At 41.4% G+C, this 6,220-nt stretch overlaps 1 non-coding gene across 1 annotated transcript; it reads left to right on the forward strand.

The window, feature by feature from the left end:
- The first annotated feature begins 4,151 nt into the window (after window positions 1–4,151).
- Window positions 4,152–4,224, forward strand: TRNAK-CUU (transfer RNA lysine (anticodon CUU)). Its single transcript has one exon. It is a non-coding gene; the product is annotated as a tRNA-Lys (tRNA).
- Window positions 4,225–6,220: the final 1,996 nt, after the last annotated feature.

The following is a 6,220-nucleotide window of genomic DNA, read 5'->3' on the forward strand; positions in this document are numbered from 1 at the left end:
TAATGTACATAAAATTTAGCTTCAAATGACTTTTCGCAAAATACACCAGGGTGTTGGTCAGCGTCAATTTGTGTTGCAAGGCGGGAAACTCATGTTCTGGACACACCATTAAAATTTCAACATGTGCAACCTTAATTCACTCTGATGAATGTGCATAAGGAGGCATGGCAAAACTGTAAAACTGCAAGGGTTCACTTATGTTATAAGTACAACCTTGACACTATAAACTCAACCTTGAGCTTGAACCTTAAGTTTCACATACACAAGATGTACACAAAAACTCACAGACGTGCTGACAGACGCTCGTGCAGTCCCAAAACGCTCGGGTTTTCCTTACCCATGGTCCCAACCTGCTCCCTGCCAGGCACATCACTGCGCTGTCCCTTGGGGCAATCCCTGCTCCTCTGGGTTGTTGCATTCCGTTAAGACTAACTCAGATGGTCTTGGTGGTTTCTAAGCAGAGCCTCGGTGACCTTTCTCCAATTTAGTCTAAGCAATCAGGCTGTTTTACACCATTCAATCATGTTGCTCTGCCTGGGGGTGTGCAAACCTTTCCCTGAAAAGGTAGGTCTTGAATGTTTGATTTTTCACAAAGAATAAAAATTTCTATTTGTTCACTTTTAACTCATTAGTGTATTTTTTATGTTGGGAGAAATTATGATTTGTATGATCTTATATAGTGTAACCAATGTGTGCACTGAGAGTCTTCAGTATTCATTCATTTCTTTTCACTCCTCAGGCTCAGGGCCTTCATCTCTGCAGCTTGAACTTTTTCTCTCATGTTCTATTTACTTTTTTTGCCCACAACAGTAAATCATACACAATGCTTTTCTTCTTCGTAATTGGGATAATCCTGAAAATGCAATCTGAAGATTTTGGTATCTAATTTCTACTTTCCGTTTTCCTGTCAGATATAGCATTTTTTCAAAAACTTTCTTTGCAGTATTCTTTAATTCTCTAACAGATATGTTTATATACATTTATTCAGTTGCAACACAGAGTAGTCACATTTTAACATCCCAGGCTAGAGAGGGACTTGTACACAGTGAAGCAGAAATATGATATATTAATGCTAGATTTCTAGGTTTTTCTTCATTCTCTCTGTTCTTGTCAACATGCTTTGTCAGAGCCTTGTTGGAAAACAGAAATCTGAAATCTATTGTCATGTCCAGACTTGAAACACTTGAAGACTTCTGATGTACTGTATACCAAAAATTCTTTTGAAGCATTCTCCAATGTGAGCGATTTTCATCAGTCTAAAAGCTGTGAAAAAAACAACAAAGAACTTTGATAAGACATGCACAAAAATCTTAATCCATTCATTTAAATTAATGTATTTTAACCAAATAATTTAGAACCTCAGTTTATATATGCTAGAAACATGGGAAAACAGAAGATTATGTATAAGAACTTTTAAGAAGGAATATATCTGTATCCAATACAAATTCACAGACTTAGGTTCAATGGAAAAACAAATTATCTCAAGATGTATAGAGAAAGGAAAATTAAAGGAACATCTTTAGTTCCTTGGCACTGTAGGTGCTTTCTTTTTAAGTATTATGCACTTTTTTATTACTTAAATGACAACTACGAAGAAGCAATTTGAGCTTTGTCTTCTGCTGCATTTGGTGTACAGATCCCCTTAGTTTGTAAACTATCGTCTTCCTATTATTTTTATTTTACTTTATTTTATTTTATTTTATTTTATTTTATTTTATTTTATTTTATTTTATTTTATTTTATTTTATTTTGTTTTTTGCTTTCTTTGGAATACCCTGACCAGGAGTCCTTACTCCTCGTTGACATCTATGTCATGGCGTTATGGCAAACTGTTTGTTCCACACTTCTCTTATTATCTCTCCCCTCCCACTGAGAATGACTGTTTAAACTGCAATACATTACTAAATATTTTTATGCTGTTCCTAACCCTTTTGCAAAGGGGAAAATACATTTAATAATTCAAATTATTGCATAGGAAAGAAAGCACACTTTTGGAAGCCCAGCTTAAGACAGGCTTGAGTTTTCACAAGTGCTGTAAATTCCCATTTTCTACCACATCTAATGTGTTGTATTGAAGGAGATGCAGTCTCCTTAGAACTCACCCTTTAAAAGATCTTTAACCAATTTTTTTAAGGATTCACAGTTCACCCTCTGCTTGCTAGGGAGCTTTTCTTCTCCACGGGGAAAACCTCTAACTAAGAGCTAGAAGTAACAGTGAAAGAGTCTGCATGAACTATCTCCCGTTTAATTTGTTCCAAGGCTTGTCGTTGCTTAGGGCCCCATTTGAAGTCGTTCTTCTTCCTGGTCACGTGATAGAGAGGGTTTACGATCAGGCCGTAATCTGGAATATGCATTCTCCAAAAGCCCACAACGCCTAAGAAAGCTTGTGTTTCCTTTTTGCTAGTTGATGGGGACATGGCTGTTATTTTGTTGATCACATCCATGGGATCTGACAACGTCCATCTTGCCATTTTATTCCTAAAAACTGGATCTCCTGTGCAGGTCCCTTGACCTTACTTCGTTTTATGGCAAAGCCGGCCTTCAGAAGGATTTGGACTATTCTCTCCCCTTTCTCAAAAACTTCTTCTGCTGTGCTGCCCCACACGATGATGTCATCAATGTATTGCAAGTGTTCCAGAGCCTCACCCTGTTCCAGTGTGGTGTGGATTAGTCCATGGCAAATGGTAGGGCTGTGTTTCCACCCCTGGGGCAGTCGGTTCCAGGTGCACTGGACGCCCCTCCAAGTGAAAGCAAACTGTGGCCTGCACTCTGCCGCCAAAGGGATGGAGAAGAAGGCATTAGCGATGTCAATCGTGGCGTACCACTTGGCTGCCTTTGATTCCAGTTCGTATTGGAGTTCTAGCATGTCCGGCACGGCAGCACCCAGTGGCGGCGTCACTTCGTTCAGGCCACAGTAGTCTACTGTTAGTCTCCACTCTCCATTGGACTTTCGCACTGGCCATATGGGACTGTTGAAGGGTGAGCGAGTCTTGCTGATCACTCCTTGGCTCTCCAGTCGACGAATCAGCTCATGGATAGGGATCAGGGAATCTCGGTTGGTGCGGTATTGCCGCCGGTGCACTGTTGTGGTAGCGATTGGTACTTGTTGTTCTTCAACCCTCAACAACCCCACAACAGAAGGATCCTCCGAGAGACCAGGCAAGGTGGACAGCTGTTTAATTTCCTCCGTCTCCAGGGCAGCTATACCAAAAGCCCACCAGTACCCTTTTGGGTCCTTAAAATACCCTCTCCTGAGGTAGTCTATGCCAAGGATGCACGGAGCCTCTGGGCCAGTCACAATGGGGTGCTTCTGCCACTCGTTCCCAGTTAGGCTCCCTTCGGCCTCCAATACAGTTAACTCTTGGGATCCCCCTGTCACTCCAGAAATGCAAATGGGTTCTGCCCCTTTATAGCTTGATGGCATCAGGGTGCACTGTGCACCGGTGTCTACGAGAGCCTTATACTCCTGTGGCCAGGCCATCGAATCCTCAGAGTCCAGTAAACCCTGTTGTCCCTTTCCTCCACCTGGCCGGAGGCAGGGCCCCTCTAGTCCTGGTCATCATATTCGCTATCCACTTCTTGTAAGTATGAATCAGAAGTCCCTTTGTTAAGGTTGGAAGTGGAATCAGCCCTTCTACTCTGTCTGGGGAGCTGCTCACTGGAGACTGGAGCAGCAGTTTTCCTGGAAGAACCCCCTTTTGTGGTTGTTTTTCCTTGCGACTCATGTACCCATGCCTGTAGGGCTGAGGTAGATTTTCCATCCCACTTCCTCATGTCCTCTCCGTCGTCATGCAGGTAAAACCACAGGGTGCCCCGGGGTGTGTACCCACGATATCTCTTCTCTTGAGCAGAGGGACGTTTGCTCCTAATGGCTGAGACACTGGCCCATACAGGTGGGGAGTAGAATATATCCTCTTTTTGTTGCTGGACCTCCTGGGACAGTTTCTCCACAGCAGAGACACAGGCCTGTAGGGAGGAAGAAAGACTTTCTTCGTATTGCCGGAGCTAGCCAGCTAATTCATCTACCATTTTCCTTCTCTGTCCATTATTACTGCCAATGAGTTGGCATACGACACTGGGTCATATGCACTTGACTTCATCTGGATCTTTGGATAATTGCTTGTTGTCCAGGTCATCATAAATCACCTTCAGCCTGGCTAGCTCAGTTGGTAGAGCATGGGATTCTTAATCCCAGGGTCATAGGTTCATGCCCAATGTTGGGCACCAAAAAGACTCTTGTGGTTTAACCCGACAGGCAGCTAAACACCACACTGCTGTTCGCTCACTCGCCTGTAGTGGGATGGGGGAGAGAATCGAAAAAAAAAGGTAAAACTCAGTGGCTGAGACAAAGACAATTTATTAGGACAGAAAAGAAAGGGAAAATAATAATGATAAAAGAATATACAAAACAAGTGATGCACAATGCAATTGCTCACCAGCTGCTGACAGATGCCCAGCCACTTCCCAAGCAGCAGACCCCTGGCCAGCTTTTCCCCTAGTTTATATATTGAACATGATGTCATATGGTATGGAATATCCCTTTGGTCTGTTGGGGTCAGCTGTCCCGGCTCTGTCCCCTCCTAACTTCTTGTGCACCCTCAGCCCACTTGCTGGTGGGGTGGGATGAGGAGCAGGAAAAGGCCTTGACTCTGTGCAAGCACTGCTCAGCAGTAACGAAAGCATCCCTGGGTTATCAACATTATTCTCATCCTAAATCCAAAACACAGCACTATACCAGCTACTAGAAAGGAAATGAAGTCTATCCCAGCCGAAACCAGGACACAAGGCTCCTCAAATCATATCGTCCTGTCAGGATTTCTCAATGCTTTATGACTCCCTTGCTGTTGGCTTTGATGAGTTGGTTGCCTAAATATCTGAGTTCTTATAGCTCCTGTTTCGCTCACGGAGGCACCTTTTCATGCTCTTGTTTTCACTAATAGGAATATGGGTCATTTCAGTCCTGTGTGGCTAATGTATCTTATTTTTTTTCTTTCTTTATGAAAGTGTCTATTTGGACCTGCTCCACATTTCCTTTCATGACAGTGATAGACTTTATTCTTAATTAAGTTATTAGTCACCTATGTTTTTTTCATGTGTGTCCTCTATGACTATGTACTTCATAGTCTTGATGTCAGTAGGCATTTCTCTTTGTTTTCAGTGTCCACGCCCTGCTGGAAGGGGTTGATTACTTCCATATCTAGGCATCACTGTTTATAGAGCAAACGGTGACCTGCAGGATGTCTGGTGGATACTGACATATACTTCTCAGAGGCATTCTGTCAAACGCATCACTTCAGGATTGTGTTGAGGAAAATTTAGATAGTACCATGTAGCTACCTGGATTTCTGTCTATACATTCACCAAATGTTGACTATACATTGACCAGCTAGTTTTACTCCTTGACATAGAATCTTTGGTTAGCACAGATTTCTTAGAGTGACGTGCAGAATATCCATATAGATCCACTTGAAAGAAAGGTTACTTTTAAAGAGAAGAAAAGTTACGGTAAACAGTAGGTACTGGTTTTTAGTCACTCATTTCCAATCTCTTTCTTTTACTTCAGTTTTTTTTCCCCAAGAACCTGTGTTGTATTTCAGAAGTAACTGAAAAGAAGTTGGAAATCCTGTAATAAGAGCATTGTCTAATGCTCTGCATTAAATGAAAAAAAGAAGCAGAAATGTATCATCTCTGGTTAGAATGAGGCAAAACTTTCTATTCTTAAGTGACTGAGCACAAATAAACCTGCTTCTGACTAGTGATTTCCATGCACATTTTTTGAAAAACAGTGGTTACTAATGTGTAACTTTCTACTGACTCCTAATAACACTGCAAATCGTCAAAATCCTCTGAAAGTTTAGACTGCACTTTCTTCATGATATTTGACCGAAACAGCCACCTGGTCTGTAGTAGTTCCAAATGTTTTTGTAAACCTAGTCTTTGTTAATTGTCGTTCCTCAAATTTCGTATATTATCTAATAAAATAGTCTTCTGATTAAGAAGAGAAAGTTAAAGAATAGACACATTTCTATGCACAATAGCTCTGTGGAATTTTCTTCTTTTACATGATGATGATTGAAAGACTTTTTTATATATGATAGTTGCATGGTATTTTAACCCCTTATCTCTTGATAAAATGATATCATCACAGCTGCCTAAAATTATGAAGAACCAGAGAGTACTTTCAGGCAGAAAGCTTTAGACATAATATTAGGAAAATAAT

Source organism: Calonectris borealis, chromosome 8 (assembly GCF_964195595.1).
Source record: "Calonectris borealis chromosome 8, bCalBor7.hap1.2, whole genome shotgun sequence".
NCBI lineage: Eukaryota > Metazoa > Chordata > Aves > Procellariiformes > Procellariidae > Calonectris > Calonectris borealis.